The sequence below is a fragment of the Triturus cristatus genome, chromosome 11 (assembly GCF_964204655.1).
Source record: "Triturus cristatus chromosome 11, aTriCri1.1, whole genome shotgun sequence".
Lineage (NCBI taxonomy): Eukaryota > Metazoa > Chordata > Amphibia > Caudata > Salamandridae > Triturus > Triturus cristatus.
Window position 1 is genome coordinate 1,100,419,520 of NC_140594.1, and position 12,768 is coordinate 1,100,432,287.

Here is a 12,768-nt window from a genome sequence, read left to right on the forward strand (position 1 = left end):
TCCTCATAATAATAGGTATGTTATGTTGTGAGTGTGTCTGAGTATGAGTGTGTGTTGAGTACCAGATGCGTGTGTGTTATTGTGTAAAAAATATTGAGGGACAAAATAGTGAAAGGTAAATACAAAGGGGCAGATTTACAAGCCCCTTGCCCACTTTTAACATGGGAAAAGTGACGCAAAAGTGGCACAAACGGCTTGTAAATCTGACCCAAAGGTGGAAGAATAGATTTTCTATTTTAACTTCTCATCTGTGTACCTTGATGATATATATATTGTCAAGGTATATGGATGTGGAGTTGGTACAGAAATATATGCATACCTTTTGATATTTTGTCTCTTGGTATTTTGTCCGTGATATTAGTGTCCCACAATATCCTGATCTCAATATTCAGGAGCCAAAATTGTTTGTGTATGTAGTGTGCATGTTTAGACCAGGGCATGGTGGGTCAGCAAGGGGAAACAGTCTTTAGAACGCTGCCCTTACCGCACAATAGCTTTATGACACAGCCTTTACAGCGCATGCCTTTAGCACGAAGGCAAGTTTTGTGTCTATAACGTGCATGCCATTACCACACTTGGTAGGTATTGTTTAAGTAATCACAAATCAGCAATAATTAATAACAAACTTGACCAGCCTGTAGGCAATCATTTTAACCTTGTGGACTATTTGCTATCAGATTTGAAGATTCGTCTTGTGGAACACCTTCTAAAGGAAGAACTACTGGACTCTAGTGAAACGTTTTGGATGTACAGTTAAACATCATTACATTTTATGGACTGATCATCACTGGCAATACCACCTGAATACTGTACTGCATTTGTAAAGCGGTCTCAGGCCTACCTTGCTTCCATCTTCTGAATGGAATCTTTACTCATGATGATTTTTGAAAATCCACCAGTGTCCACTGTGCAGCCACTGAGACAACAATCTTGTACTATCTGAAGAAGGCAGTGGCCCAAACGGTGTAGTGGCAATATATTTTCGTTCTGTGGTGAGTCTATACTCCTTTCATGGATTTGATATATATCTGATGCACAATTAAAAATACATGTTTGGCAATTGAGCCATATATATATATATATATATATATATATATTCAGTGAAAAAACCATAGGTTTCACACACGTTATAGTTAGGAATTAGCATATAAAAAACCTTAGAAATTCAGTGAAAAAACCATAGGTTTCACACATGTTATAGTTAGCTGGACATTTTACTCGTAAAAAACCAATGAAATTGCCACGTTATAGTTAGTTCAGCTAACTATAACTCGCGCGCCCGCAATGAACTGCTGATGACGTCACATATTACATCACTCATGACATGGTCAGTGACATCACTCATGACATCACTGATGACATCTCAAATGACATCACTGATGACCTCACTGATGACATCATCCAGTGAATGTGTGTTTTTCTGAAAATTAAATATGTTTTATATATGTATATCTCAAGGTTGATGGAAGAATAAATGGGTATATTACTGTCTAAATGGATGATTTCTTTTTGAAAAATTGATTATGTAACTGACTGATTAAGTGTATCATAGTGAATACATGGCTTAGTGAGTAATGTTTAAATATGTAAATATCTGTATCATTTTTTCACTTTGTGTATAAGTGGCTGCATGGGTTGGTGAGTAGCTACATGGGTGTCTATATAGGTTATTAGTTGGTTTTTTGAGTATCAGTCTGAGTGTCTGCATGGTTCGGTGGGGGGTATGACGTAGTGCATAGGTGCATGAATGAGTGACTCACTGTTTGTATGTGTTGAACAGAGCATGTGTGCAGGACTGCATGGGTGGATGAGTGTATGTATGGGTGTGTTAGTGAGTGAATGACTGTCTCAATAGTGTCTTTATGAGTAACTACATATGTTTAAAACTAGTATATGTGACTATTGGTTTATATATGTGAGTATATGTGAGAGTGAGAGATTGAAAGAGTTCCTGTATGAATAAGTATGTATTTCCATAAGTGATTGTTTAAAAGACTAAGTATGTGTAAGTTTCCGTAGAAGTAAGTGTGGCGGTGTGTGTATAACTGTATATGCAAGTAAATGTATGTTTGATTCTTTATTAGCATGAGTGACTATGTGTGTGAGTAGCTCTATGGATGAGTGGCATTGTGTGACACCCCCGCGCCGCACGGCCACCAGCTGCTGCGTGTGCCCCTTGCCTGCCCTGCTGCCTCGTTGAGCCTCGTTTGCCGGCTGCCGCCGCTGCGAGTGCTTTTGCCGCTTTTCCAGGTTTTGTCAAGCATTTGTGCTTGTCTTGCCGATCTGTGTTTTTCTCTGTTTTGCCCGTTTTTTGTCGTTTATTTTTGCCTGTTTGTATTTTGAAGTGTGCGCTCTCCTTCCTTGTTGCCCGCCTACCGCGCCACCCCCCGCCCTCCCTTCCCGCCACCGCCGCTTGTCCCCGCCCCTTTTTCTTCTGTAACCCTCCCCGCTCCCGCCTCCCAGCTGCCCCGCCCACCCGCGCACTTGGCCTTAAATGGCGACCGTGCGACGCAGGTGAGTGTGACCCACTTGTGGGACACCCCCGCGCCGCACGGCCACCAGCTGCTGCGTGTGCCCCTTGCCTGCCCTGCTGCCTCGTTGAGCCTCGTTTGCCGGCTGCCGCCGCTGCGAGTGCTTTTGCCGCTTTTCCAGGTTTTGTCAAGCATTTGTGCTTGTCTTGCCGATCTGTGTTTTTCTCTGTTTTGCCCGTTTTTTGTCGTTTATTTTTGCCTGTTTGTATTTTAAAGTGTGCGCTCTCCTTCCTTGTTGCCCGCCTACCGCGCCACCCCCCGCCCTCCCTTCCCGCCACCGCCGCTTGTCCCCGCCCCTTTTTCTTCTGTAACCCTCCCCGCTCCCGCCTCCCAGCTGCCCCGCCCACCCGCGCACTTGGCCTTAAATGGCGACCGTGCGACGCAGGTGAGTGTGACCCACTTGTGGGACACCCCCGCGCCGCACGGCCACCAGCTGCTGCGTGTGCCCCTTGCCTGCCCTGCTGCCTCGTTGAGCCTCGTTTGCCGGCTGCCGCCGCTGCGAGTGCTTTTGCCGCTTTTCCAGGTTTTGTCAAGCATTTGTGCTTGTCTTGCCGATCTGTGTTTTTCTCTGTTTTGCCCGTTTTTTGTCGTTTATTTTTGCCTGTTTGTATTTTAAAGTGTGCGCTCTCCTTCCTTGTTGCCCGCCTACCGCGCCACCCCCCGCCCTCCCTTCCCGCCACCGCCGCTTGTCCCCGCCCCTTTTCTTCTGTAACCCTCCCCGCTCCCGCCTCCCAGCTGCCCCGCCCACCCGCACACTTGGCCTTAAATGGCGACCGTGCGACGCAGGTGAGTGTGACCCACTTGTGGGACACCCCCGCGCCGCACGGCCACCAGCTGCTGCGTGTGCCCCTTGCCTGCCATGCTGCCTCGTTGAGCCTCGTTTGCCGGCTGCCGCCGCTGCGAGTGCTTTTGCCGCTTTTCCAGGTTTTGTCAAGCATTTGTGCTTGTCTTGCCGATCTGTGTTTTTCTCTGTTTTGCCCGTTTTTTGTCGTTTATTTTTGCCTGTTTGTATTTTAAAGTGTGCGCTCTCCTTCCTTGTTGCCCGCCTACCGCGCCACCCCCCGCCCTCCCTTCCCGCCACCGCCGCTTGTCCCCGCCCCTTTTTCTTCTGTAACCCTCCCCGCTCCCGCCTCCCAGCTGCCCCGCCCACCCGCGCACTTCGCCTTAAATGGCGACCGTGCGAACGCGCAGCGGTCACGCGCAGCGGGCGCGCCGATTGTGCGCCGAAGGCGCGCCAAAGGTAAGCCCGTCTGCGCCCGTCCGCGACCGGATCGCGACCAGCGCCAGGACCCCTGGCCCCCGTAGAGCCCGACCGACCCGCCTGACGTACTCCGCCGCCACCCTCATCGCACTCAACACCGGCCGACTCCCAGAATGCCATCAAGCCACACCACGACGCACCCACGGACCTTTCAGCTGCCACGCCTGCAAGTTCTCCTGCATCCGGACCAGCCCCGCACCAGCACCCGACAAGTCGAACTCCAGCAGCGCCCACCTCAAGTGCATCCTGCTCAACACCCGCTCCGTCCACAGACACGCCATCGAACTCTGGAACCTCCTAGACGCCACAGCCCCTGACGTTGCCTTCCTCACGGAGACCTGGATGAACGCCTCTTCAGCTCCCGACATCGCCATCGCCATCCCAGAGGGCTACAAGATCATCCGGAGGGACCGCAACGCCAACCAGATGGGAGGAGGCATCGCCATCATCCACAGGAACACCATCCGTCTCACGACCAGCACCGACAACACCCTGACCAGCGCCGAACACCTGCACTTCCAGATCCACACCAACCCGAACACCACCCTCAGAGGCACCCTGATCTACCGACCCCCTGGACCACGCACGCAATTCAGCGAGGACATCGCCGACTTCGTCAGCCCGCATGCCCTCCCCTCCGCCGACTACATCCTCCTGGGGGACCTGAACTTCCACCTGGAGAACAACAACGACCACAACACCAGCACCCTGCTCGACAACCTCGCCAACCTGGGACTCAAGCAACTGGTGTCCACCCCCACCCACCTCGCCGGACACACACTCGACGCCGTCTTCTCATCCAGCACAGACATCAACTTCAGCCACGCCACAGAGCTTCAATGGACGGACCACAGCTGCGTCCACTTCACCTTCAAGAGAACGACGACCCACCAACACCAGCAACACACCGCCCGCAGAAGCTGGAACAAGATCACAGCAGACCAGCTCGCCACCTCCCTGAGCCAACACCCTCCTGCCAGCTCAGCGAACCCCAGCCAGGCCGCCGACAACCTCACGAAGTGGATCACCACCTGCGCGGACGAGCTCGCCCCGCTGAGGACCCCGCCCAGCAGACCCGCCAGCAAGAAGGCCCCATGGTTCACCGACGAACTCAAGAGCTCCAAGAAGAACTGCCGAGCCCTCGAGAAAGTCTGGAAAAAGGACCCGACACCGGACAACAGGACCTCCTACAAACTGGCCACCCGGAAACACCACCAGCTGATCCGCGCCGCCAAGAGAACAGCATTCAAGGACCGGTTGGACAACAACGCACACAACAGCAAGGAACTCTTCAACATCGTGAAAGAGCTTTCCAACCCCAGCGCAGGAAACAACGACATCACCCCATCGCAAGACCTCTGCAACTCCCTCGCCTCATACTTCCACAACAAGATCACGGACATACACAGCAGTTTCAACAACCAACCAACGCACACCACGACCGACCTGCCACCCCCCCCCACCACCACCCTCCACGCCTGGACCCCGATCAGCACAGAAGACACCATCCGCACGATGAACTCCATCCACTCCGGATCACCAACCGACCCCTGCCCTCACCACGTCTTCAACAAGGCCGACGCTGTCATCGCACCCCACCTGCGAGACATCATCAACACATCCTTCGACACCGCCATCTTCCCCGAAAGCTGGAAACACGCCGAACTCAGCGCTCTACTCAAGAAACCAACAGCGGACCCCACCGACCTCAAGAATTACCGCCCCATCTCGCTTCTACCGTTTCCAGCCAAAGTCATCGAGAAGACCGTCAACAAGCAGATGGCCGCCTTCCTCGAGACGAACGGATCCCTCGACCCCTCACAGTCCGGCTTCCGAGCCAAACACAGCACCGAGACCGCCCTCATCGCCGCCACCGATGACATCCGAGCCCTGATGGACAAGGGAGAAACAGCGGCCCTCATCCTCCTAGACCTCTCCGCGGCATTCGACACGGTCTGCCACCGCACCCTAACACGGCGCCTCAGCAACATCGGTATCCAGGACAAGGCGCTGGAATGGATCATCTCCTTCCTCGACGGAAGAACACAGCGAGTCCGCCTACCACCGTACAAGTCAGAGGCCTCCGAAGTCATCTGCGGCGTCCCCCAAGGATCATCACTGAGCCCCACCCTCTTCAACGTCTACATGAGCCCCCTCGCGGCCATCGTACGCAAACACCACCTCAGCATCATCTCCTACGCCGACGACACCCAGCTGATCCTCTCCCTGACCAACAACCCCGCCGCCGCCAGAGCCAACCTGCACGAAGGGATGAAAGAGGTAGCCGAGTGGATGACGACCAGCCGCCTGAAACTGAACTCGGACAAGACGGAGGTCCTCATCCTGGGCTCTTCACCCTCCGCCTGGGACGACTCCTGGTGGCCTCCCGCCCTGGGCACCGCGCCCAAACCGACAGACCATGCACGAAACCTGGGCTTCATCCTGGACTCCTCCCTCTCCATGACCAGGCAAGTCAACAGCGTCTCCTCGGCGTGCTTCAACATCCTACGCATGCTACGAAAGATCTTTTGGTGGATCCCCTCAGAGACCAGGAAGACCGTCACCCAGGCCCTCGTCACCAGCCGACTGGACTACGGCAACGCCCTCTACGCCGGGACCACCGCCAAGCTCCAGAAGAGACTCCAGCGGATCCAAAACGCCTCAGCCAGACTCATCCTCGACATCCCACGATCCAGCCACATCTCCGGTCATCTGAGAGACCTTCACTGGCTCCCCATCAACAAGAGAATCACCTTCCGCCTCCTCACCCACGCACACAAAGCCCTACACGACCAAGGCCCGAGCTACCTCAACAGCCGAGTCAACTTCTACGCTCCCAAACGCCACCTCCGATCAGCCAACCACGCCCTCGCCGCCGTCCCCCGCATCCGAAGAGCGACTACAGGAGGAAGGTCCTTCTCCTACCTGGCCGCCAAGACCTGGAACTCCCTCCCGTCCGACCTGCGCCTGACCCAAGACCACCTCTCCTTCAGGAAGAAGCTGAAGACCTGGCTGTTCGAGCAGTAGCGGCACCCCCCCTCCCCAGCGCCTTGAGACCCTACGGGTATGTAGCGCGCTTTATAAGTGTCACTGATTGATTGATTGATTGATTGTGTTACAGGATGTATAGGTGTATGAGTACATATGAAAAGTGAGTACATGTATGAGTGACTGTATTGGACTGTTGGTGAATGAGTGGATGTGTATGTGGATCTTAGAATTACTGAAGAGGTTGTTGTAACTGTTATTGGTATGTCCATTGTTTTGTAAATTTTAGTCTCTATTTTTGAATGTGTGTATCAAAGGTTTTATTAGGGGAAGAGGAGGTCTGCCACTCTATCACAAGGATGATGTCATCAGTGAGGTCATCAGTGATGTCATTTGAGATGTCATCAGTGATGTCATGAGTGATGTCACTGACCATGTCATGAGTGATGTAATATGTGACGTCATCAGCAGTTCATTGCGGGCGCGCGAGTTATAGTTAGCTGAACTAACTATAACGGGGCAATTTCATTGGTTTTTTACGAGTAAAATGTCCAGCTAACTATAACATGTGTGAAACCTATGGTTTTTTCACTGAATTTCTAAGGTTTTTTATATGCTAATTCCTAACTATAACGTGTGTGAAACCTATGGTTTTTTCACTGAATTTCTAAGGTTTTTTAAATGCTAATTCCTAACTATAACGTGTGTGAAACCCATGGTTTTTTCAGTGAATTTGCAAGGTTTTTTAAATGCTAATTCCTAACTATAACGTGTGTGAAACCCATGGTTTTTTCAGTGAATTTGCAAGGTTTTTTAAATGCTAATTTTTTTTTTCTTCTATTTTTTCTAACATATTTTTATTTTAATTTTCTTACCTTTTATAAAGACTATGATTAAATTTTTAAAATTCTTAAATATGTTTTTTTTAATATATTTTTTAAAATAAACATGTAAAATTTATTTGCAGTACTTTTTTTCTAATTTTTTTTTAATTTTTTTAGTACGCGTACCGTAAGCTCACGGTAAGCGTACGGTTTACGCAACGTCCGTAATTTTCCTACGCTGCTTGCGTATAGTTACGCAATTTGCGTAGCCGCGCGTACTCCGCGTGGGACGCGTACGCGTGTACGCTACACGCGCACGTTACGCGGAAGTCCCGGGAGTCACTGTTATGCGCATGCGCGCAAGCGCGTGTCTTTTTTACGCGCATGCGCACTTTTGCCGTAAGCGTACCGTAAGCGTACCGTAAGCGTACGGTAGGTCATGTGATCATGAAACACAACTTTTGATTGGTTGAAACTACTTTCAGTTCTAGAACTCTCCTACACCACACCCATTCCCCTCATTTCTGCTTGTGATCCCTTGGGAGAAGGAGGTGGTTTGTCTTTGGGATACGATGGCAGAACAGCAGAGCTCTTCTGAGAGTGAGGCTAGCACTAGCAGCACTGTCTTGAGGCAGAGATCGAGGAAACAAAAGCCCTCTTATGTATGGGATTATTTTACTTTTCCTGAAGGCCAGCAAAAGGTAAATGCACCCTTAGTGACTTGTAAGCTGTGTAAGCGTGTACTTTCTAGAGGTAATCCTAACAGGAAGTATTCCTTTGGGAATCACACCATGAAGAGACACCTCCAGGATGTACACAGAAGGACACATGGTCATCTTTTTGGAGGTAACTCTTCAGAAAGACAAGCCAGTACATCCACAGCAGCTCAGCCTGAACCATCATCTGCAGGGCTGACTCCTTCTTCTGCAGGTCAGGTGAGCCCTTCATCTGTGGGGGGAGAATCTCCTTTTGCTGGCCCTCTGGAAATCAACCCTCGATTTCGGAAGGTTGATATTCGCTGCACATTTTGTCAAGATCTAATTTGCTATAGGGAGACCAGTGTTTCCCTAGTGAACAACAAAATAGATCAACACATTTGTCGCTTTGAATAATTTTCCCATGCTTCCTTTCCTCTGTTCCTGCATGAACACAACGGTTCTTTTAAGAGCCAACCTTATCTTTCATCTTTTTTTTACATATGTTTTTAAAAACTTTTTTTTATTTTTTTTTACCGTACGCGTACGGTGCGCGTACTTTTTTTTTTTTTTTTAAAAAACCACTAAAAATCAATAAACACATTACAAGGTCCTTGAGAGACTACAATTATTATTATTGACTTACCATACTCACTGAAAAAATATTTATTCATTTGTTTTTTTTAAAAATAGTTTTAAAAATGTTTGTAGTTTTCGAAAATTTTCTATATCTATCTGGAAAAAAAGAAAAAAGTATTAATATTTTTAAAACATTTTATAATACAGTACACATATTTACATTTTTTTCCATAAAATATTTTTGCCTTATTTTTGCTGTTTTCAAAATATATTGCATTTCACTATAAATTGTGAAAGCAATTGCATTCATCATTTTACAGCGGGCAAAAAAAAATAACAATCACAAAGATTGTATTAAAAAAGCCCTGATTCTTTTTTTACTTAAACTTAACATTATAGAAATGCATAATATTCTAAAAAAATATCATCTAATACCAATACTTATTTCTTTAAAATACCGTCTGATATGTTTGTTTCAGAAGTATAATCACAATATTATATCTCAAATAACTCCAAAATACATCTGATTTCATTTCCTTTAGACCAAATAGTAATTTTAAAATTCTTTTTTGATTAAATTTCCAATGGTAATCCAATAAAATTCTAAAGTTTTATTTGTACAGATCTCACCGATTCTCTGTAACAATTCCTTTATTGTATTTAAATATATTACTACATTTCTTTTCACAATAGTCACAAAACGAAATTTCTATGCCAATTTGAATGCACACTAACTGCTCTTTTTTTTGGGCAAGTGAAAATCACTTTTACAAACTGTCACATTATGAAACCACTTTTCAGATTTTTTAAAAAGCCCATGTCCAGACTGCTACACTACAGCAAGGGCAACCAGCCTTAGTGATGCTGAATGTATTTGCATTACAGACTGAAACCTGAAAACCCCACTCGCTTGTAAATACTGTGCATGACTATACATGGCAAGCACATGGGTGTGTGCTAAGACTCTGCTTCTTCCCCCAAAAATTCGCTCCCCCTTTCCATCTAATGCAACTGTGAAATCACCAGAGCAAGACGCAATAAATCTCTGCCTATAATTCCTCTCTGCACACAGAGTCATGTTTTCACATTAGTCCCAAAACGAAATTTCTTTGCCAATTTGAAAGCACACTTACTGCTCTTTTTTTTTTCGGGGCAAGTGAAAATCACTTTTTACAAGTGAAAATCACTTTTACAGACTGACACATTATGAAACCACTTTTTTTGATTTATTTAAATGCACATGTCCAAACTGTTTTTTCAGACCACCACCATGTGTATTCTCGGTGACTGCCTACACTCCAGCAAGGGCAACCAGCCTTAGTGATGCTGAATGTATTTGCATTACAGACTGAAACCTGAAAACCCCACTCGCTTGTAAATACTGTGCATGACTATACATGGCAAGCACATGGGTGTGTGCTAAGACTCTGCTTCTTCCCCCAAAAATTCGCTCCCCCTTTCCATCTAATGCAACTGTGAAATCACCAGAGCAAGACGCAATAAATCTCTGCCTATAATTCCTCTCTGCACACAGAGTCATGTTTTCACATTAGTCCCAAAACGAAATTTCTTTGCCAATTTGAAAGCACACTTACTGCTCTTTTTTTTTTCGGGGCAAGTGAAAATCACTTTTACAGACTGACACATTATGAAACCACCTTTTTTGATTTATTTAAATGCACATGTCCAAACTGTTTTTTCAGACCACCACCATGTGTATTCTCGGTGACTGCCTACACTCCAGCAAGGGCAACCAGCCTTAGTGATGCTGAATGTATTTGCATTACAGACTGAAACCTGAAAACCCCACTCGCTTGTAAATACTGTGCATGACTATACATGGCAAGCACATGGGTGTGTGCTAAGACTCTGCTTCTTCCCCCAAAAATTCACTCCCCCTTTCCATCTAATGCAACTGTGAAATCACCAGAGCAAGACGCAATAAATCTCTGCCTATAATTCCTCTCTGCACACAGAGTCATGTTTTCACATTAGTCCCAAAACGAAATTTCTTTGCCAATTTGAAAGCACACTTACTGCTCTTTTTTTTTTCGGGGCAAGTGAAAATCACTTTTACAGACTGACACATTATGAAACCACCATGTGTAACTACAACAAAAACAATTTCCATTTCTATTATTCATTTCTTAAGTTACCACATACATCCCCTCTCAAACTGTAAACTCACCTTTAAAATTAGTTAGTTGTGAAAGAAATGTGACACTCAAACAGCAGATTATCAGAGCCAGGATCTCTGTTGTGTTCACCTCTCTCCTCTCAGCAGAACCAGATAATGGCAAACTTTCCCTCTATTTTTCCACACATATACTTGTAAGTTTCAAATCTCAGTGCTTCCCCCTTTTTTTCAAATGTAATCACACATTTCTATTGGTTGAAAACCAACCCTTTTCCAAAAGTACCCTTCCCCCAACTTGACTTCTGCCTAGTACCCTTCCCCCAACTTGACTTCTGCCTGCTACCATAGCAACAGCTCATGGAACACTGCTGTGTTGAGTTAGGTCAGAAGTTCGCCAAACAATGTTTCAATTCCACAGAGCAAGAGTGCTTGACTTTTCAAACCTAACAGCAAATCCATAGTACTGTTCTTTGGTTACACATTTTTTTTTACCAATACAAAACATGCTTCTATTAATTTACACATACAGCCTAGTTTTTATTCTAGAATGGTATGAAACAGCCAATCAGTTCTTTTTGTTTTGTAAAAAATATGTATGCCTCCATTTCCAAACTGTCTTTCTTTTCATATTGCCATTCTACTGAAAGACACCTCCTGAGTGCATCCAGTTCTCCTTTGAAGATGTTCACAGTGTGGATTGTAGGGCACAGCTATGTCTTCTGGAGTGAAAAGTTTGCAGAGAAAACAGGTATGGTGAGAGACCTTGCTTTGCCAAATGTAGACATTAAATGGATTGGTCAGAGAGGGTTAAAGTGGCACCAATTGATGCCATTGGTGAAATCCTTCATTCAAATCCAACACCCTGACCTCATAATAGTGCACTGTGGTGGCAATGACCTAGGCACTTTGACTGGGGTAGGTCTGGAAATGCTTATGAAGGACACCTTTGCACAACTGTTTACACTTTTCCCTAAAACTGCCTTTGTGTTTTCCAACATATGCCAAAGGCAAAAATGGAACTGGTCCAATCATTTCTGTCCACAGATTGACAAAGCAAGAAAGCACGTCAACAAATCTGTTTCTGCTTTCCTCCGTGACTATGGTATGGGTGCCATTTACCACAACAACTTGCGTTATGACATGCAAGACATTTATAGAGGTGATGGTGTGCACTTCAATGATGAAGGGAACAGAGTCTTCCTCTTGAACCTTAGACTCTGCATCGGTACTTACTTGTAGGTACCACTAAAAAATCACTTCATAAACACAACGGCTCTTTTTAGAGCCCCCTAATATCTAAACTCTTAAATCTGCTTTTCATTTATTTATTTTTATTTTTTTTACCGTACGCTTACCGTAAGCTTACCGTACGCGTACCCCGTGATTTTTTTTAAAATCAATAAATGTTTTTTTTGTACTTTTCTGTCCTTCTTTGACCCCCTTACAAATGTTAGGGGGTCTGTAACTCTCCTCATTGCCCCCTTTCCTTGTTTTCACTCTTTTTTTTCAGAGTGAAATACACAAAATGGCGGCCGCCGCTTCCTGGTTTCGACCGATTCGAATGTTTACTAAGATCTAAGAGCCAATCAGAATCGCGCTCGCGCACGCCACCGTACGCTTACCGTAAGCGTACGGTAAGCGTACCGTAAGCGGGCTCAGATATATATATTGATTTAAAGGCTATTTTCTCAGAATCTACTGAACAGATTTACACCAAACCTACAAAAGGCACTTCCTTGACCTAGGGACTACC

General features: G+C 46.4%; 1 protein-coding gene across 8 annotated transcripts in view; it reads right to left on the reverse strand.

Annotated features, from left to right (window-relative positions):
* LOC146786068 (dehydrogenase/reductase SDR family member 4-like) overlaps nt 1-12,768 on the reverse strand; it is a 284,740-nt gene that overhangs the window by 94,577 nt on the left and 177,395 nt on the right. The window lies entirely within an intron of this gene.